Source organism: Pelodiscus sinensis, chromosome 13, assembly GCF_052426305.1.
Source record: "Pelodiscus sinensis isolate ZL-2025 chromosome 13, ASM5242630v1, whole genome shotgun sequence".
Taxonomy (NCBI): Eukaryota; Metazoa; Chordata; order Testudines; family Trionychidae; genus Pelodiscus; species Pelodiscus sinensis.
This window is the reverse complement of record NC_143064.1, coordinates 15,189,133-15,211,321: the sequence shown is the minus strand read 5'-3', so window position 1 is coordinate 15,211,321 and position 22,189 is coordinate 15,189,133. Positions and strand designations below refer to the sequence as shown.

Genomic DNA, 22,189 nt, shown 5'->3' with positions numbered 1-22,189 from the left:
AAACTAAATGGTCTGAGCTCCTTGAATCTATCACAGGAAGGCCTGTTTTTCTTTAATTGTTCTAGCCTCTGAACTGACACCAGTTTATCAACATCCTTGAAGTGTGAATAGCTGAGCTGTGGTATTCCAGGTGTGTGACCAATGCTGAATACAGAAGTAATATAACCTCTGTATTCCTGCTCTGTCTTCTCTATTTGTGCATCCAAGGATCCCATCAACACTTTTGGCCACAACGTTGCATAGCTCATGTTCAACTGACTATCCATCAAAAAACCAACAAGGAGTCTAGTGGCACCTTAAAGACTCACAATTTCATTATGGCAGGAGCTTTCGTGAGTTGTAATTCACTTCCTCAGATGCATGAAATGAAAGAAAAAGAAACAGATAGCATGGATAGAAGGTCTGCAGATAATTTGCTCCTCTTCTGTTTGTGCTTTTTTGATACCATATTCATCATGTGGACTCACTGGAAAGAGGCCCTTTAATAATTCTACTGGGGTTTCAACAATTTCCTCCCCACCATCAATCTTAGCCTGCACTACTAAACATAAGAGATCTACTTCCTGGACATTACACTACAAATAAGTGATGGTCACATAAACACCACTCTATACTGGAAACCTACTGACCAATACATGTACATACATGCCTGCAGCTTTCATCCAGAACGTATCTCACAATCCGTTGTCTACAACCAAGCCCTAAGATACAACTGCATTTGCTCTGTTCCCTCAGACAGAGGCAAACACCTACAGGATCTCTATCATGCATTCTTAAAACTACAATACTCACCTGGGGAAGTGAAGAAATAGATTAACACCATCAGGTGGGTGCCCAGAAGTCACCTCCTACATGATAGAGCCAAAAAGAAAGCAACAAAAAAACACTGGCCATTACCTACAGCCCCCCGCTAAAACCTCTCCAACACATCATCAAGGATCTACACCAGTGGTCCCCAACCTTTAGAGGCTCCCGGGCGCCTGGGGGCGGGGCCTCTCACACACCAGGTGCCCGGGGGTGGGGCCACTCATGCGCCGGGTGCCCGGGGGCGGGGCCCCACATCCTGGGGCACGCCAGGGGCGGGGATGTCCTTGCACCGGGCACCAGCATGTGCCCCGGGGCCGGGACCACCTGAGCGCCTTGTGCCGTGGGCCTGGGGCCGGCACCACCGCCCGAGCTGCGCGCCTGGGGCCGGCACCGGCGCTGCGCGCCCGCATGTGCCCCGGGGCTGGGGCCGCCCGAGCGCCGCACACCAGGCGCCGGTGCGTGTCGTGCGCCTGGGGCCGGCGCCTCCAGTGCGCCGGAGGTGGGACCGGCCCAGGTTGATAGCGGGCACGCACAAATGCCCTGGCGGGTGCCATGGCACCCACGGGCACCGTGTTGGGGACCACTGATCTACACAATCTATGTTAGCTGATGATTCCTTGCTCTCACAGACTTTTGGAGGTAGGTCAGTCCTCACAGACAGCCCCCCCAACCTGAAATATATACAAGTTGCACCAGTACCCTTGAGACCTAACTGGTCTTGGATAAGGGATTTTGCTCGACCAGCGGAAGTCATATTTGGCCTCCCGCTACTGATCCGTTCCAGCCCTGGACTGGACGCTGGCCTCCCAGCTGGCTCCCCCCACCACTGCCAGCCCTGATGTTTCTCCCCCCACCTTCTCTGCTAAGTCGAACAGCCCAGTTCCCAGGACACTGGGCTCCTGGTCCCATGAATCAGCCCTGCTGCGTCACACTGGGTCATACCAGGCAACCCAGCTGATGTGTGTGGTTCCAGAGCCCCACCAGGCAGTTCAGCTGGGTTGCGCCTGGCAGCCCAACAAAGGGGAGCCCAGCCGCCAGCCCTCCAGGACTCTCCACCAGGACCAATCCCTACAACAAACTGCTTTGCCAACACTGTTGTACCCTAATGACACCATCATAGGACCAAACCACATCAGCCATGCCATCAAAGGCTCGTTCACCTGCACATCTACTAATGTGATATACATCATGTGCCAGCAATGCCCCTCTGCCAAGTATATTGACAAACTGGACAATATATGTGCAACAGAATAATTAGACACAAATCAGACATCAAGAATGGTAACATAGGAAAACCAGTGGGAGAACATTTTAACCTCCCTGGACACACAGTTGCAGATTTGAAAGTTGCCACGCTCAAGAAAAAAAAAACTTGCAAAAACAAGCTGCGGCTTGAAACTGCTGAACTGGAATTCATATGCAAATTTGACACCATCAGAATGGGTCTGAATAGGAACTGGGAATGGCTCCCTCATTACCATAAGTAATTTTCTACTTTATGTATTCTTACCACCGTATCCACATCCATCTTGATTGAATTAGATCTGATGTCACACTCCCATCTCTGTACCCCTACTATCTGATTCTTTTTCTTTCACTTCATGCATCTGATGTTGAGTTGCAATTCACGAAAGCTTATTCCATGATACAATTATTAGTCTTTAAGATGCCACTGGACTCCTTGTTGTTTTCACTGAAACAGACTAACACAGCTACCTCTGAAATCTGATTAGCCACTGTGACTCTGCAAGTCTTTTTCACAGTCACTGCTTCCCAGAGATGGGTCACCCTTCCTGTAAGTAGGACTTAGATGCTTAGGTCCTTGATATCCAGCCTAACAGCTATTTGTGTAGAAATACATACATCTGATGAAGTGGGTGTTTGCCCATGAAAGCTTATGCTGCAATAAATCTGTTAGTCTATAAGGTGTCACCGGACTCCACGTCGCTTTTGCAGATTCAGACTAACACGGCTACCCCTCTGATACTGAATAGAAATGGATATTGCTTATCTGCACCCAGCTTTCTAAGCAATCCAGATCGCTCTGTGTCTGTGAACCGCCTTTTACAACATTTCCTCCCTCCTCCCATCTGCAAACTTCATCATTTCCAGGTCATTGATGAAGATGTTCAATAGTGTAGGGTCAAGAACCAGTCCCTGCTGGACCCTAACAACAGCACATCCACTCAGAGTTTGCACATTTAAAATTACATTTTAAGATCTATCAGTTAGCCAGGTTATTAATGTGTGATGTTAATTTTGTATTGTTCTAATTTATTCAACAAGAAGTTTTGTGGTGCCAAGTAGAATGCATGAGAGGAATCTATGCATATTACCTAACCACTACTATCTTTATCAGTTTTGTAATCATCAACAAGTTATATTCAATTACTTTGATAAGACCTGTTTTCCATAAACCCACATTGATTGGCATTATATTACCCTGTTTTAAGTTTCTAATTTGCTTGAGATATGTAACAATGTACGCAGAGGACTAGTCAATCTGTGCTTTTATTCATGTCCCACTACCATCATCCCCCGGCGGGCGTGAGCATCTGGCCTGCCCTAAATCCTGCTTTTCCGCTGCAGCCGCCTCGTTACTCACTCCAAGCCGACTTCAGGCATAGAGGAGAGGGGGGTCTGGGCCTGCCCTCTCTCACAGACCCCAGCCCAGGGCCCTAAGGATGCAGACCCACTGTGGTCCAGTCTGGCTGGCGGGGCTTCCCGCCATAACACGCCAGCCCGTGGGCTGTAAAGAGCCCTGCCCTGGGTTGCTTCCTCTCCCCTTACCTAAGCCTCCTTTTCCTCGGCGTCCTGGCCTCTCGCCGTGCCCCCACATATGCCTCTCAGGTGGCTGGCTCCCTGCGCCATTTCTCTACCCCTGCAGGAAAGCCGCTGCTCTTTTTAAACTTTGGCGTTGGAGTGTTGCGTCACACCCGGACGCCGTCCCTCTCTCACTCCTCCATCCCCCCTCCTCTCTCTGACTGCCTGGGAGCACGTTGCGCATGCTCCCCCGTGGCACCCCTGTGCCCCGTCCCGCGCTAGGAGGCAGGAGGGGTGGGGACATTGAGATCTGCCCCTCATGGGCTGGAGCCCCGCTGCGCCGGTTCCTCCCCTGCTGCGCCGGGCTCTGCCCCGTCACAGGATATATGTTGACAGGCCTAGAATTACCCAGCTTTGATCCAGTCCTCTGGAGCCTGATTGGAAATCAGAATGTATGGACCAGAGAGCTCTGTGGACAGCTCCTTTAAAACTCTTGGGTACAAGTTAGTAGGGCTTGCTGATTCAAGCATGATCCACTTGAGTAGCTGCTTTTAACATTTTTCACACTGAGTTACTGTTGGCAGTGGGAAGTATTTTGTGGGGAGGGGAGTGATGTCCCAGGAGAAGCAGGAATGTGTGAACTTGGTAGAATGGTGCCCTGGGGGAGGCAGGGCTATGGGCTTGGGGGTGATGCCCTGTGGAGCAGGCTGTAGGGTTTTGTGCTAGGGGGAGGGGAGGTAATGTGGCAGAGTGGGGTTGTGCACTGGGGGCAATGTGTATGGAGAAGCAGAGCTGTGTCCTGGGGTGGGTGCCTTGAAGTAGTTGCAGCCAGAATGCACCCCCAGTGCTTGGGGAGGGGGCTATGTGGGGCAGGGGTATACTGGGTATGCTCTGTCTGCAGGGGTCCTCCAGAGAGTGAGGCAGGGGATTTCAGAAGGGGGGAGGGCACTAGAGATGGGGGGGCCATGCTTTAGGGGAGCTGGTGGGACTGTGCACTGGGGTCATGCTTTCCCCTAGAGAGTTGGGGTGTGCAATAGGTGGTTAGCTTGGAGGCTGTGTGTGTCAGGGGGAAGCATCACATCCTCCGAGCTGGGGGTTGTGTGTGGGGTGGCATCTGGGGGCTTGTGCACATGGGGGGACACCTGGGATGTGTGCGCATGTGAGCAGGCAGCTGGCTGTGTGTGCATGGGTGGTGCATGGTGGGGATCCCTCCTGGAGAGTGGTGCGGGTGCATTGGTGGGAACTGCCCTGTATGGAGGAGAAGGTATGTTGAGGAGCACCTGGGTTTTCACTCCAGCGTGCTTGATGCAATGTGTTCTCACCTGGGAATGGTGCCTGCACTAGGCTGCTGGATGCTTTATTCCTTTGTTCCAGGGATTCTCAAGCTTCAGTGCACTGCAACTACATGGCCCCAGGGGGAGGATGGACCCTAAGCCCTGCCACCCAGTGCTAAAGCCAAAACCTGAGTCCCACTGCTCACTCAGTGGCAAAGCGCTTGGGCTCTCTCCTTAGGCGGTGGGGCTCAGGCATTGGCTTTGGGCCCAGACCCCTACCAAGTCAAATGTCAGCCCCTGAGCCCCATGAAAATGGGGTCACAGCCTAGAGTCTGAGAACTGCTGCCTCTTTTCTGAAAAGCCTGCCAAGGGTGTGCAGCCTTCCTCCCAACCTGGGGCCTGGCATTGCCTAATGGAAGCATGAGAGTAGTGAGCCGTGCAGAACGTGCCTACGGGACAAGGCTGGAGCTCACGGGGTAGCAAGGGCAGTGTCCCCCAAGTCTCAGCCATGCTAGAGTCCTGCCCCTTCCTCAGCCAACCTGGGACAGAGGCCCAGTGGTGTGTTAACACTTATCTTCTGCAGCAGGAAGGAAACTGACACCACTGGCTCTTTCCATGTGCTGCCCAGCAGCCACTGAACCGTCTGAAAGCCCCTGGGGGCAAAAACCCTACCTAGCTCCACGACTGAGCGTGATAGGTGTGCGGCGGGGAAGGTGTGATGAGACTGCCTGCAATGGCTTGTAGCACATCGGCAACTGCCAGCAACCAATGGTCAGTGACGGGACACGAGTTGGGAAGGGCTCTGGTTTACTGCAGAGAATTCTTTCTCGGGTGTCTGGCTGCTGGGTCTTGCCCACATGCTCAGGGTCTAACTGATCGTCATATTTGGAGTTGGGAGGGAATTTTCCCTCGGATCAAATTGGCAGCATCCTTAGGGGTGTTTCACTTTCCTGTGCAGAATGGGTCACGGTTCACTTGCAAGTTTAAACTAGAGCAGGGCTACTCAACTTTGAAAGCCCCTGAAGCCACAATGATACGCACAGCACATGCCAAGGGCTGCAACTTAAGTGTGGTGGCATATACATGCAAATATATATGCAAATAACCTCTTTCACACTGACTAGCATGAATACAAAGATTAAGGCAAGACCACACAACACACAGACCCCATGTAAGTCAGTTCTGCTGATATTAATAAAATGCAATACTTACCCGATTTCCATCCATACGACAGCACTTTTAATGAGCAATGACAGTCCAGGAATTTGACTACTAAAACATATATCAACAGAAGACCATTATATTGACTACTTTTTTGTTTTGAATCACACCCGGGGGCCATGTGTTGAGTCCTGTGTAAACCCAAACCGCACTGCAGACCGCAGACGAACAGGCCGTGGGCCGCGTGTTGAGTAACCCTGAACTAGAGTATAGGGTGAAATCTCTGTAACTTGAAGGCTTTAAGTCAGTGGTGGGCAACCTGTGGCCCAAGGGCTGAATGTGGTCCATTGGGGTTCTAGGTATGGCCCACAAGGCATTTTGTTTACCGTTGACCATGTGCAAGGTTGCCAGATTCTGTTGGTTTTCGTCAGATTCTATTGCTTGATGTAGTTTTCTCTTACTGGTATTACTAAAGTAACGTGTGTGCAGAATGAGGGCACGTGACGTGAGGTGTATGCTGATCGTGAAGTACTGTGAGAGCTGTGCACTCCCTCTGCATCCAATTAAAGTTCTCCTATGGTTCAATTGACTCATCCCACAAATTCTAGGTACGCAAGTGCAGTTAGCAATAGGGTTGTCAACATGCAGACTACACGATTACCCGATAAGCCTGGGCTAATCGACTACACACACTCACCCCCCTTGCTGCCTCAGGGTGTAAAGGGGGGTGAGGCAGGAGCTGGTACCTGTAAAAGCCAGCTCTCCACAAGCACCAGCTCCACCTGCCCTCTACCTGTGCTGCTGCTTTTAGCAGAGGCAGGGGAGCAGGAGTGGGTAGGAGGGGAGGCTGCCGCAGACAGAGGCTGTTCTGTGGGATGCCGGCGCAGCTCCTGCCCTTGGGGAGATTGGGCCCCCTGCAGACAGAGGCTGCTGCCGCCCCGCACTGCTGCTTATATATCAGAGACAGCAGTGCGGGGTGGCAAGTGGTTTTCAAACCGGTTACCCTCACAGACTGGCTCCCGCCTGCCATCCCATGCTGCTGCCTCTGATAGAGAGGCAGCAGAGTGGGGTGGCAGAGTGATGCCCGGGATTGGGGTCGGAGCACTCTGGCTGCTGTCCCTGGGGACTATTGAATAGTTGTGTAACCGCTAAAATCTGATGCCGTTACATGACTATTCAATTACATGCTACCTAACATCCCTAGTTAGCAAAACTACCCTAACCTGGGAAACCATCTTGGTTACAACAATCTTGTAGCCCACTCACTAGCCTAGGTGGCCCCTCATTGCTTAAATCAAGATTTGAGGATGTCAGTAACTGAGCCAGAGATTAGGGATCTGTTATAGGGGTGAGGGGAGGGTGAGGTTCTATGGCCTGTGATGTGCAGGAGGTCAGACCAGATGATCATGCTGGTCCCTTCTGACCTTAAAATCTGTGCTTGGTACCATGAAGCAAAATGCAGGACTATGTAGCACTTTAAAGACTAACAAGATGGTTTATTAGATGATGAGCTTTCGTGGTGTTACGAGATTTGCCCAATACTGTGGGGTATGCTCATTTATCAGGGTTACCCTGATGGGACTGGGGGAAGGTTAACAATTCTATCACTGTGCTGTTGGTGCTTACTTGTGCTCTCATAGGGAGCTGAATTCTCCCTGCTGCCAATTCCCCCTCCCACTGGAGCTCTCCTGCAGGAACTAGGTTCCTCAGGATGGGGTTCTTACCACCTTGGCAACACACACAGACACTCACACCCACTAATCAGAGCACGTCTGAGAGGACTGGGTACTCAGCACTCACAAGCTGACCCCCTCATATGTCCCTCGACTCAGCTGGCTGGGTTTCACAGCAATGCCACACTGCACCCTCATGTGCCTTTGGACTCCGTGGGCTGGATTAAACAGCACTTTAAGCTGCCATCCTCATAAGCCCCCAGGTTCAGCACCCCCTATCCCCACTTTCACACCACAGTCATTCACTGGTAAACCACACGATGAGCAAACCCCACAGGATTTTGGGCACTACAGGGATCTTTAGCTTGGGTACAAGAAGCGTTGTTGCAGAGCGAATGGGGAAGCCAAAACATCACCCCTTAAGGAAGAGTGAGCAAAAGAGAAAGAAAGAAAGAGAAGCAACCAGCTTAACAATGAAAGTGATTTATTTCTGAGTAGTGAATAGGTATCAAAAAGTTACAATATTAAATCTAACAATTACAATATTAAATCTAAATTGAAACTGATTACAAACATTAGGTAACCATATAACAGTTTACATAGGGCAGGGTCAGAGGCTATGCTTAGAGAGATAGTTGATGGGAGAGAAAGAGAGAGAGAGATCTCACCACTCCACGGAGCTTGCACTGATCGGAGTTCCCAGATGATGATGGTAGCCGGGGGTCCAGAGGGCAGGAGAAAAGCAGGACAGAGCCCCCAGCACGATCAGACAGGAGATGAAGAAGTCTCAATGGAACTGATGCAGTTTAAGTCCAGGTATCAGAACAGTTTTCTTGGGGCAAGGATAGGAGTTTTTATAGGGATAGTTCAAAGAGAAAGAGGAGAGACAATAGAGACTGATCACCCCTGGTTATGGGTGATGTTCCTTGAACAAGCTCACAATGCAACTAGGCAGTTTGAGTATTTTGGATGTCAATAGGATCGTTACTAGAATTGGTCTGATAATGACTAATTTGGATGTGAGCAGGCCTAGGTTCATTAGCATCTGGAGCAGGGATTTCCCGTCAGGCAGTGCTTCTCTGCTTTCGGTGTCCCATAGTTCACTGCGGTTCCTGCCTTGGAAGAGCTGCTCTCCATTCTGTATGCTAATGAGATGTCCCTCTGTTTCATCTTTAATGCAAATGAGGCTGGGGTGTTTCCTTAATTATATCACCCTTGTCTGAAGCAGTTTAGGTGTGTCTTCCCCGGCCTTTTCATTGCTTTGTCTTTGATTCTAGCAGAGGCCTGAGGGAGGGGGATGGTTTTCCATGAATGTCACTCCCTGGCTTCCCAAGAGCACAAGGCTGACAGGTGACCATGTTCTGGTTTCCCAAGAATCACAGAGCTGGTGGGTAACAGTGGGCCAGACCCACTTCCTCAGATCAAATAGTGGAAGAAAATAGTCACAACCATATATACCAAAGGATACAATTAAAAAAAATGAACACATATGAAAAGTACCATGAACTTTGACTATATTCTCACTGGCTCCCTAAAGATGAAGATCACCGGATCACACCATTATTAATTACAGATGTAAAGGGGCAACCGGATACCTTACCGGCAAGCTTACCAGGGTATCTGGTTAACTGGCGCCCAGCCTGGCTAGAGCAGCTCCCCGCTCATGGCACTCCATGGTTAAACATATAGTTTAACCAGTTAACATTTCAAATGGGATTTTCCATCCCTATTACTCATCACCAGAGCCTGCCAGTTCCTTGGGACCTTTCAACAGATGGTCACATGAAATGTTTTTGTTTCAGAATGACAGTGGCAGTATGGCAGTATTTCGGGAGGCTGGGTGGATTGTGGAAATAATTCTTCTGTGTAATCCATAAACAAAACCCAACCTTAATTCCTTTGGCTTGTCATCTCAGTATGACATACACCTACTGTAAACTTTGAAGAGCAAGAAAATGTCAAATTATGGCACTTCTTCACCAAGAGCGCCAAGCGTACCAAACTCTCTGCTGACAGTACCAGACTGATAGTTTCACAAGGAATTCCCTTCTGCCTCCAGCAGACGGTCAAGCACTCAGCACAGAATGCACTGATCTCCCTCACAAGATCCCAGAACCTTCATTACAACTGCCGCAACATTAGCAAATACATAGCGCTGACATCTGTCTGCCATAGGTTAACATTTGAGCTGTACCAGGCGATCCTGACTGGGCTAAGTACAGTAATAGTATTTAAAGTTTTATCTGATTTTTTGGGGGGGATTTGTTTTGGGAGGAGGATTTTGTGCTATGTTCGAAATGACAGTTTATTATATGAGCTTTCTTGGGACTTTAGGGTGGCAAGTGGCGAAAGAATCGTAGACTCCAAGACCAGAAGGAGCCATTGTGATCATTCAGTCTGACCTCCTATAAAACACGGGCCAGAGAACTTCCAAAATCATTCCTCGAGAAGCTCTTTTAGACATATCCCATCTTGATTCTCCATCATTGGCAATTTTAAAATCTACCACAATCCTTGGTCGATTGCTCCTCTTACTGTTAAAAACATGTATGCCTGCTTCTAGTCTGAATTCATCTAGCTTCGGCTCCCAGCCATGGGACGGTGGTGTACCTTTCTCTGCTGGATGGAAGAGACCAGCTGACTACTCATGAACTGTAATTGTGTCATCCCTGAGCCACCTTTTTTTTTTTTAATAGAACTGCTTGAGTCTAGGAGTGTGAATGGGTAACTGGCTAATTAGTTACCCATAATGGGTGATGCTTGCCAGGTAACAGTTAACCGTTACCCCGGGAGCAGCCCACACCCCGTGGCCCAAGGAGCTGGCAGCCTACCGTGGGCCTGGAAGCTGCTGAGCTGGTGCAGCCCTGGCCTAGGGAGCGGGTGCTGCTCTAGGCTGGCTGTGGTGGGCTGGGGTGCCCCCTCCGCAGCCACACTCATTTAAACTTAATGTTTAACCAGTTAAATTCACAGGATTTTACACCCCTACTTGAGTCTAGGAGATGGATCTCCCCAGGCCACCTAGGAGAGATTAAAATGCTACCAGGCTGGTTAGCAGAGTGCCCATAATGCCCACAGCTGACAGCATGTATTTCTGCTGGTAGTACACATTCACACATATCTCGGTGCACATTACAAAATTTATTTTACGTGTGGATGGAAAAAATTAGAGAGAACATTAGTCCCCACAGCCCAAAAAGCCTCAGTGAATAAACAAACAGCAGCACACCAAGAAAATTAGACAAAAATAATAAGGGTCCAGTGTTTGAAAACTCAGAAATTATTACATTAAAATAAATTTGAGGTTGGCATGTAGCCTTAACTTTGCCCATTTGTAGGTCTGCTGTATGGCACAGGCAATTTTTATATGTTCATATGTTGTTTTCCCACCACAGGACCTTTACCTTACTCAGTGCACAGGAATGGATGGTGCTTAGTGAACGAGACAGACATTCAGTATTGGTTTCTTTTATTCTTGTCATTCAGTGTGTGATGCTATGCTTCATTTACTGACCAAACCCTGCCCTGAATCAGGGTGCGGTTTTTTTTCATCAGCATAGTACCTGAGTGCCTCACAGCACTACCTGCGGGCGCAGGAAATATTCTTGTCTCCACTTTGCAAATGGGCCACAGAGGCAAAAAAATAGACTTGCCTGAGATCACACAAGAAGTCTGTGGCAGACCAAGAACTGCAGCCAGCTCTCCGCTCTCCAAGCTTGGTGCTTTAATCATCAGGGCTTTCCTCCTGAGAATACCCCAACGCATGCACACTTCGGACCTGCTCCAAAGCCCACTGAAGTCAAAGGTCGTCTTGAGAGTGGGGTGAAAGTGGAACAATGAAGGTTGGGTTGGGAGATAAGTATCCTCTGGGATGGACGGAGTATCAATTTTGGGGAGACCTGGTGGGCAGAGGGAGATTGAAGGAGGCAGAAACCTGGAGACGTTGGAGGTGCAAATAAAAGGTGGGGTGTTTGGGTATTTAAGGTAATTTTGGGGGAAGAATGACTGGGCTTTTAGGGACAAAGGAGGGGAGATCTAAGAGAGATTGTGGAATTTGAAGAGAAGTGAGGCTTGAGGGGAAAATTTTTCTGGGAACCTCATGGTAAAGAAGGTGTTTCCAAATGGTTAATAGCTTTGAAAAGGCTGGGAAAGCCTAAAGGAGTTTCTAATCTAGTGGTTAGAGCTGTTCTTCTGGGTTCTCAAGCACTGGTTCTGCCACTGGCTTCTCCTGTGACCTTAGGCGGGTCACTTAATCGCTCTGTCACCTTTTTCTCATATGCCATGGGAATAACGTGGACAGGCTGCTTTGAGGCATTTAGTAATTACACATGCACACATTAATAGTGCCTTTCATCAGAGTCCCAAAGCACTTTACACATCCTGGGACCTATTCTGTGAGGCTCCATTAAGTGGGAGGAAGAATGGGGCTTATAGAACAAAGGATGGGAAGTCAAAAATCCTGTCTGAGCCACTGAAGTCTTTCTGTTGACTTCAGTGAGAGTTCACAGGACCTCTGATCTCTCTACTGCAGTTTTTACTTCTATAAAACATAATTGTATCCACCTGCCTCACAGGTGAGTGCAGAAACTAAACATATTACATTTTGTAAAGTGCTTGCAAATCTTCTGCGAGACCACATCATAGAGGGGCAAAGCCTTTTCATTTTGTAGCCTACAGAAACTGATAACAGCATTGAAAATAGAAAAAGTCTTACTGCTAAAGGTTTCTGTGCTTTTTCCACTCAAGATCTAGTAACTGGCAAATGACTGCTGCTTTTGATTTAGAGGTCTTTTTTTTCCCTCTTGAAAGAAATGCAATCACTACCAAGAATTCTGGTGGGACTACTCCTTTAAACAAATAATGTTTTTCTTATTGGGTGTGCACTATTATTTTCTTAATTATTCCTGGATTTTTGCCTATTACACCAAGAGTTTTCTGAGATTAACTTTTTTATTAAGTTAAAAGTAAGAAATATCCCTTTAAAAAGTCTGCACATCCCCAGAACTAAAATATGATACATTTTCCCAACAAGTACACCTCTTTGCTGAGGCATCTTATCCTCATTTTTTAAAATTGCTATCATTGTTGAGCACTACTCGTCTTCACTCACAAACAACCCATAGGTTTCTGTGTAAAATAATTGGTGATTTTTAACTTCAGAGTCTCAGATCTGATCACTGGCATTTATTGACGGAGAGGGTCTCAGCAGAAGTACAGGGACTGAATGAGCATGGAGATAAAACTATGTTGGCAGGGAAGCTATCTGTACTGTACCCATGCAGTGGAAGAATAGAGGATTTCAGTTTATACAGGGTTGTCAATCCAGCATCCTGTGCAAGTCCTAACATTTATTAAAACACACACAGGCAGCCCAATTGGGATGTCAAATATAAATGTCGGTGTTTCATATGTAATGGCATTGTGGGAGGCTCCTGCATATGCGGTCCATTGGTGGCACCATCTATATCGCAGGCTCAAAAGCAGCAGGGAGAATCATGAAAGGCACTGGCTTAACATCAGCAGGAGTTTGCCAAGCTTGGATCGTGTCGCTGCTTTGTAAAGGGAGAATACTCCAGGGGAGCAAGGACTCGGCACATGGTGTTACAGCGAGAGCACAGAATGAATATTGTTAGCAGAAGAAAGAGTGAAAATGGCTGAAACAATGTTTTTCAGACAGTTGCTCTTTCAGTGTTGACTTAAAGCAGAGAGAAGAGATACAGATTGCTCAAGCTGCAAACAAAAATCCAAGTTCCAGGGAACAATATTACCCCTTCTTCTCTCTCCCCCACCTTGGCACACCTGTTTAGGCTTTGGGTTGTTGCTCTGGGACAGACTGGTGTGGCTGTTCTGTGGATGATGAGAAGGGTGAATTGCTTCTCCTGTCCTTGTGAGGAGACTGTTGGCACCTGGTAGTTACTCACTCCGGAGAAGTTGGAAACAGCACAAGCCTTGCTGGTTTCTCCTATCCTGGAGAATACAAAAGTGGAGCCAGGCTCTTGCCCAGTTGCCTGCATTCAGGAACACTTCCTTTACAAAAACTGTCTGCAACTCCTGCAACACTTCCCTGAATGACAGCACCGTGCCAACCTTTTCGCCTTCTTTTCAGCGTAACTTGGTCCACATCTCTTAACAGCTGCCACCTGGAACACGGTGAAATCAGATCCTTTTGCCAACTGGGCATTTAAAGAGGAAAAAATTACAAGCAAGAAATGACTAGATGGGAACCATCCCATTGTCCGTTCCCCAGGTGCAAAGAACTATAGCAGTCTAGGCGGCAGAGGCCTGGACCATTAGATGCTAGAGGAACAGGCTCTAAGATGCAAGATTTTTAGATCTTTTTATTCTGTCTGTACAGCACCTAGCACAATGGGGTCATGGTCCATGATTGTGGTCCTAGGCTCTATATGATAAATGATAGATCTACAGTATGGTTTCAAGCACACTTGTATGCCCACTGAGCATGGGAGTTTCATAGAATCATAGAACACTAGAACGGAAAGGGACCTCAAGAGGTCATCAAGTCCAGTCCCCTGCCCTTGCGGCAGGACCCAGTACCTTCTAGAATATCCCTGATAGATGTTTGTCTAACCTGTTCTTAAAAATCTCCAATGATGGAGATTCCACAACCTCCCTAGGCAATTTATTCCAGTATTTATCCACCCTGACAGGAACTTTTTCCTAATGTCCAACCTAAACCTCCCTTGCTGCAATTTAAGCCCATTGCTTCTTGTCCTATCATCAGAGGCCAAGGAGAACAATTTTTCTCCCTCCTCTTTGTAATAGGTACTTGAAAGTTACATCCCCTTTCAAATAGACCAATTGAGGCCTAATCAGCGCTGAGTAGAGCAGAAGAATTACTTCTCATATCTTGCTCAGAAAATTTCTGTTAATGCATCCCAAAATCATGTTTGCTTTTTTTGCAGCAGTTTCATGCTGTTGACTCATATATAATTGATGCCTAGGTTTTGAATAAAATACATCTTTGATATTTATAACATAATAATGTGATATCTATTTGTCATCTTTATAATGGAATGTGGCATTAGTTTACAGATTAAAAGTGACCAACCTGTATGAAATTTTGCATACCTGAATGATTTCTGTAGTAATTGTAAAATTTTTCTTGTGTGTTTATTAGGTGGCTTCGTTTGCTTAATGACTTCTTTGTTTCGGTCTTTACCGAGAAGTCTGAAGGAATGCCTAACATAGTGAATGCTAGTGGGAAGGGGGTAGGTTTAGAAAGTAAAATTAAAAAAGAACAAGTTAAAAATCACCTAGAAAAGTTAGATGCCTGAAGTCACCAGGGCCTGATGAAATGCATCCTAGAATACTCAAGCTGATAGAGGAGGTATCTGAGCCTCTAGCTATCATCTTTGGAAAATCATGGGAGACAAGAGAGATTCCAGAAGACTGGAAAAGGGCAAATATAGTGCCATTTATAAAAAGGGAAATAAGAACAACCAGGAAACGACAGACCAATTAGTTTAACTTCTGTGCCAGGGAAGATAATGGAGCAAGTAATTAAGGAAATCATCTGTAAACACTTGGAAGGTGGCAAGGTGATAGGGAACAGTCAGCATGGATTTGTAAAGAACAAATCAGTCAAACCAATCTGATAGCTTTCTTTGATAGGATAACGAGTCTTGTGGATAAGGGAGAAGCGGTGGATGTGGTAAACCTAGACTTTAGTAAGGCGTTTGATATGGACTCGCATGATATTCTTATAAATAAACTAGGCAAATACAACTTAGAAGGGGCTACTGTAAGGTGGGTGCATAACTGACTGGATAACCGTACTCAGAGAGTAGTTATTTATGGTTCACAATCCTGCTGGAAAGGCATAACAAGTGGGGTTCCGCAGGGGTCTGTTTTGGTACCGGTTCTGTTCAATATCTTCATCAACGATTTAGATATTGGTATAGAAAGTACGCTTATTGGCTGTGTCTACATTGGCACCCTTTTCTGGAAAAGGGATGCTAATGAGACCAGTCGGAATTGCAAATGCCGTGGGGGATTTAAATATCCCCCGCGGCATTTGCATGAACATGGCTGCCGCTTTTTTCCGGCTCGGGGCTTTGCCGGAGAAAAGCACCAGTCTAGATGGGATCTTTCGGAAAATAAAGCCTTTTCCGGAAGATCCCTTATTCCTGATTTTAAGAGGAATAAGGGATCTTCTGGAAAAGGCTTTATTTTCCAAAAGATCCCGTCTAGACTGGAGCTTTTCTCCGGCAAAGCCCCGAGCCGGAAAAAAGCGGCAGCCATGTTCATGCAAATGCCGCGGGGGATATTTAAATCCCCCACGGCATTTGCAATTCCGACTGGTCTCATTAGCATCCTTCTTCCGGAAAAGGGTGCCAATGTAGACACAGCCATTAAGTTTGCAGATGATACCAAGCTGCGAGGGGTTGCGACTGCTCTGGAGGATAGGGTCATAATTCAAAATGATCTGGAAAAATTGGAGAAATAGTCTGAGATAAACAGGATGAAGTTTAATAAAGACAAATGCAAAGTGCTCCACTTAGGAAGGAACAATCAGTTTCACACATACAGAATGGGAAGCGACTGTCTAGGAAGGAGTACGGCAGAAAGGGATCTAGGGGTTATAGTGGACCACAAGCTGAATATGAGTCAGCAGTGTGATGCTGTTGCAAAGAAAGCAAACATGATTCTGGGATGCATTAATAGGTGTGTTATGAGCCAGACGCGAGAAGTAATTCTTCCGCTCTACTCTGCGCTGGTTAGGCCTCAGTTGGAGTATTGTGTCCAGTTCTGGGCACCGCATTTCAAGAAGGATGTGGAAAAATTGGAGCGGGTCCAGAGAAGAGCAACAAGAATGATTAAAGGTCTAGAGAACATGACCTGTGAGGGAAGGCTGAAGGAATTGGTTTTGTTTAGTTTAGAAAAGTGAAGATTAAGGGGGGACATGATAGCAGTTTTCAGATATCTAAAAGGGTGTCATAAGGAGGAGGGAGAAAACTTGTTCATCTTGGCCTCTGAGGGTAGAACAAAAAGCAATGGGCTTAAACTGCAGCAAGGGAGGTTTAGGTTGGACATTAGGAAAAAGTTCCTAACTGTCAGGGTAGTCAAACACTGGAATAAATTGCCTAGGGAGGTTGTGGAATCTCCATCTCTGGAGATATTTAAGAGTAGGTTAGATAAATGTCTATCAGGGATGGTCTACTCTAGACAGTATTAGGTCCTGCCATGAGGGCAGGGGGCTGGACTCGATGACCTCTCAAGGTCCCTTCCAGTTCTAGTAATAGGATTCTATGATTTGCAGCATTACTAGTTTCTGGAACCCTTCACCTCAAGCAGTACTAAGTTGAAGTGCTGCTGTCTCCTGAAAATGTGTATGAAACTTTCCTTTTTTAAGGCATGATTCTGTTGGCCCAGCACATCTCTTTGTGCCAGCCCAGAGAGTGGGTGTATGTTTTTTTTATCCGCAGGTGGGAAAAGGACAAGGCTAAACTCTTTTGTGACTTTACGTCACCTATGAAGGTTGCTGGGGATGGAACAGGTGATAATGGAGAGACCTTTGAAGACAAAGATCACTTCTGAGGGGTAGTTGGGTGGATTTTTGAACATTTTTGACTGCACAGCATTCTAATGATGCTGTCTCTCTGCTAAGAGGGGAACTTTTGTGTCAGCTTCCTCCCCTCTCAATTCCTGGCTGTGGCTAAAGAGTAGGAAGTTTTCATGGATAGTCCAGCTCTTTGGACACTTTTATTCAGTTTTTGAGCTTCTAATTAATGGGTAGGCCCAATGCACACATTCCCAAACTGGATCCCAGCATTGTGTTGGGGACATATTTTCATAAAAAACAGGATCGTCAGAGTTCATCTGCTTCATTGTCTGAAGTGATGGCCCCTCGCTGGCTGTGACATCAGAATTGATGGCCGGAGAAATGATTGATTTCACAAGCTGAAGGCTATGACTTGAAGTAGTGGGAGGGGAAAGCGGTAGAGCAGATGCCTGAAGGAGGCGGGGGGAGGGAGGAATGGATGGCCTTGGCAGTAAAGGTGGAAGGTGCAAACTTGCGGATGTAAAGTCCTTGTTGCACAAGCAAAATTTCGAGTCTGCAACGGAAGTGTTGCTGGATTACATGCAGAGAGGCTGAAAGTTTTGCAACTGAAATGTTCGTATCAATTGATTACTTGGTTTTGTTTGTTTGTTTTTTCAATACAGCAGTTCCTGGTTCCCAGGATGTAGAAGGAGGGAGGTTGTTTTATTTGCATTATCCCCATATAGACTAGTAAATTCATACCCACTCTGGACACCCATCTCTTTGTTGCCTCTTGTATGGTCACTAGCCCTCTGGCCTTCCATTTCAGTTCCTCATAGCCAGGTTGAAGTATTGCTTTCATGTTTCATTTCTTTGCAGGCCTCCTTCAAAGTTCTAGTGCTCTGACTGGTGACCTTTTGCACCTGCCCCAACATTTTACAGTATTTCGCTTTTGTGCATTGTGTAGAGGTCTCAGCCTCTGGGTTTCGTGCATTGTTATTACTTATAAGAGTCTTGGTTATTATTCCAAGTGTAGCAGTTTGGCGTGGTCACTGTGTGAACCATTTTGGGCCACATCCCCTTCCCGCTACAGACTTGAGTGCCCAGAGCACAACACTGTCTGGACAGGGTTCATTTCATTTCCCAGCTGCACAACCTGCCAACACAACCTTGTCATTGCAATTTGTCACACATATTTTGTATGTGTTCTGTATTTCACTGAAGTCACATTTCCCAGGAAATTTATATACAGGCTTCTTGTCTGGTACATAGATCAACTTCATATGTTTCCGTAGCCAACATTGTGTTTTCCCCTACAGATGTGCCACATGTCAGCTGAGGTTGGCGGCCTGTCTTTACTCTAGAAGTGGCTACATTTCAGAGGAGCAGTCTGTCCCTACACTGAGGTGTGCTTTGAGTTCTACATGTAAAATAGAGATGGGCTTATAGATGTAACGAGAGCTGGTCAAAATATTTCAGCCAAAGGTTGGTTTTAACGGAAGATAGCTATTTACTGAAAAAAAATGCACAGGAAATGGCCATTTTTAATTAATTGGGGGTGGTCATGAAAAAATTATTTTTATGCTAAAAAAAAAGCCATGCTCGATTGGGACATTGGGGAACCCACAAATTTGATTGTACTGAAATTTTCTGCCTGACTGGCTGAAACTTGGTTTCATAAAACTGAATTCATGGAGGAGTTTTGATTCAAACATTTTCTGGGGTTGGATGGAAAGGGAAAGAACCCTCCTGTCCCCCATTTCCTAACTTGCCTTATACCCAACCAGTGTTCCCTGTAAGCTGAGCTCACGGGCGGCCACCCAGGAGACATTCATTGATTACCAGAGCGCCCACAGCAACCACAACCATCAGCATGTGTTTCTATTGGTGGTGCGTATCAGCATAGGTTTTGGTGCACCAAACAAAATTTATTCTGCACATGGAAGGAAAGATTTAGAGGGAACATTGGACCCAGCCCCTTTAAAAGTTTGCATGCAATCCTGGGCCAGTCTAGAATCCCTGATCTGAACAACTTTTGAACTCTATAAGTTTGCTTCTTTCACTTTACATGTTGACACTCTGTTCAGCCCATTAGTATCTGGCTGGCTGACTCCAGCTATCAGTTTTTGGTTTAGGTTCAGCTCTCATAGAATCCTGACATAGGGAAATATTTACTAAGAAAATTGAGAGTTTACTGTGAAAATTACCCTGGTTTAGAGTCCCACAGGTTCAGTAGATTCCAGATCATCAGCCAAGATAGTCAGGAATCATGGTTTTCACCTGCTGTGTTCAATTGTAGTGGGGTGGGTGCTGCCCCACTTATGCCTCTTTGTATTGAGGGCCAGTTTGAGAGAGGGAAATGATTGCACCATTGACACGGGCCATAGCACTGTCTCCTTTTACTAGTCCATGGGAGTAAAAGGGTCAAGTTATTTAAGAAGTAACGGGCTAAGAATTAGTGAGCATTCAGGCATTGAATGGGGTGACATGTCTCATTTCAGCCAGGTCTGCTTTCCAGCAAGGCCAGAGAGCAGGTAAGGAATCTGTCACTAGATCACATTCTCATTGAAACTAGTGACAAAACATGTCCATTGGCTGTAAGGCATCGTTCTCAACATCCTGGAGTACGCAGTCAGCATAGAGACAGTAGCAGGCCCTCTCTCATACAAGGAGTGGGGGTCAAAGGGAAGTCAGCAAAGGAGAGTGAGAGAAGAAGGAAGGGGAAAGAAAGTACAGAAGAGGAAACAGGGGCGGGCAAAGGGAATAGTAACTGGAAAGGGTAGGAGGGAGACTGGGGCTGGAAAGGAAATGAGGCAGATGACGCACTGCGAAGGAGAGGGGGGAGCAGCAAGAAAAGGAGAAATCAGGGGCCAAACCCAACACAAAGAACAAACGTTAGAATTAGAGAACAACCCCTGTGAACATGCAGAGCAGAGGCCGAGTTGGCCATGGGCTAGGACGACTAAGCAAGGCTGAGTGTGTGTATTAAGGGTAGGGGGTGATGGGCGGGGTAGATCTGTCCTAATTGGAGGGGCTTAAACCCCCAAATCATTGGGAATCACATCCTGTGTGAGCTGACACTGAGTCTGCAGAGTGTTGTAGCATCTAGTGGGAGGGAGGAGAAAGGAGGAAGTGCTACTGAGTGAGCTGAGATATGAAAGTACCTCTGAGGTTTAGAGCCAGTTTGAGACAGGGGACAGTGGCAGGATACAAAAGACAGAGGAGGGGGAGGGGAAGAAGGCTCATGCTTCAAGGTCACAGAGAAAAGGGCCAGAGCATTTAGAGTTTGTTTTCTTTGCAGCACAAAGCAGAAGTCAGCTTGCAGTTCTCCTCAGGGGAAACAAGAGGACAGTCTTACCGAGCATGGAACTTGGTTCTGGCTTATGTTCTAATGCAAACAGTCCTCACCTAATACTTGAGTTCATTTGTTTTGTGTCAGGTAAATGGAGAATCTCCAGTTATCTGGTGCTTCCAATGGAGAACATAGTTCATGGAATAACAAGGCATAAGTCAATATTGTGGTGATGTGAGCAAGAGCGCAGTGTGGCTGTAGATTAGTTTTACTTTGTGGTAGTAAGTCTGCTGCTCCTGAAAGTAAACAGGAAAGTGATTAAGGGCCAAATTTTGCTGTTGTAATTTGGTCAGTTCTCCTCCCCTGCCCTCTCCCCGGCCAATTGGTCCCTAAGTAATACCCCAGTTTTGTGTTGGATTTCCCATCCTATTTTCTCAATTTTGACAACCACACAGAATCTGGCCAAATTCCAGAAACTATTTTTAAAAATAATCTCTCTCAATAGATACTGTTTGATGCCACAGGAGGCGGCGGGGGGAGGGGAGAAGCAATTCAAACTGAACAACTTTCACTGCTTTGCTGGATGTTTGTTCTTACAACAGAACAAATCCATAACAAGTAACTCAAATGCTTGACTCTGTAAGGAGCCAGAACCCCTGGGGAATAAAATTACTCGTGAACAGGGTTCCCTCTAATTTTACTCACCCATGTGTGGAATGCATTTTTTTTATGTGCACCAATATGGAAGTGATGTGTGATGTATTGTGTCCGTATTGGTGCACCTAACAAAATTTATGTGGCAGGGATGAAGCTAAGAGGTTTAGAGTGTGGGAAGGGGCAGAGGGCTAAGGTACAGGCGGGTGATGGCCAGTGTTCCCTGTAAGCTAGGAGTTTGTGCGGCCACTTAGGAGAAATTCAGATGCCGCCCAGCTGACTACCAGAGCGCCCGCAACTAGGTTTTGTGTTTCTACTGGTGGTGCACATTCGCACATGCCTCGGTGCACATAAAAATGTATTCTGCACATGGATGGAAAAGATTAGAAGGGAATGTTAGTGAGGGCTCCAGCTGGGGGTGCTGCCTCTGGGATAGGGTCAAGGATGAGAGGTTTGTGGGGTCAGGCTGCGTTGGAGCTGTGATGTGGGGAGAGGGCTCCCCTCAGCTTTCTTTTCCCCCACACAACACTTGGGTTGTGCATAGAGACACCTCTCCCTAGGCCACAGCAGGTCCAAGCCAGGCCTGGCTGGGGCCGGGGGAAGGGTGCCTCTCTCCTGGCTGTGGCACGTCTGGGCCAGGCTAGGTTGGGGTCATGGGACGGGAACACCTCTCCCCTGGCTGCAGCTGGGCTGGGTTCGGGCCAGAGCTTCTCTCTCCACCACAGCAGGTCCAGGGCTGGAGGAGAGGAATCTCTCCTCACTGCAGCCCTGAGTGTCTGCACAGTGCTTAACAGGTTGCCACGCGGCTTCGAGGGAACTTAGCTCTTGGATATTGTATCATTAAAGAGGGGAACAAGCTGTGTGTGTGAGGCCTGCAGCGTCCTACGTCTGTGCGCCCTGGATTCCCTTCTCACACTTCACCCCCCAAACCTGACAACAAGCAAGGAAAACGACACCAAAAAGCCCAGTGGCTTGGAAGGAAGCCAGAAATGTGGTAGCTCCAAGAGGTCGCTCTCTGGGATCAGGCCTCCTTTGTTCTAGATGCTGAACAAACAAGAAGAGAAAG

The 22,189-nt window shown here is 47.1% G+C and overlaps 1 long non-coding RNA gene across 4 annotated transcripts in view; it reads left to right on the top strand.

The window, feature by feature from the left end:
• Positions 1 to 22,189, top strand: part of LOC106731460 (uncharacterized) — a 43,002-nt gene that overhangs the window by 723 nt on the left and 20,090 nt on the right. The window contains exons 2-4 of one of the 4 annotated variants that reach the window (XR_012906932.2): positions 66 to 130; positions 5,428 to 5,615; positions 18,497 to 18,583. This is a non-coding gene — a long non-coding RNA (uncharacterized LOC106731460). The remainder of the gene's footprint in view (positions 1 to 65; positions 131 to 5,427; positions 5,616 to 18,496; positions 18,584 to 22,189) is intronic. The other 3 variants (XR_016350617.1, XR_012906935.2, XR_012906934.2) reach the window with 3 other exon arrangements.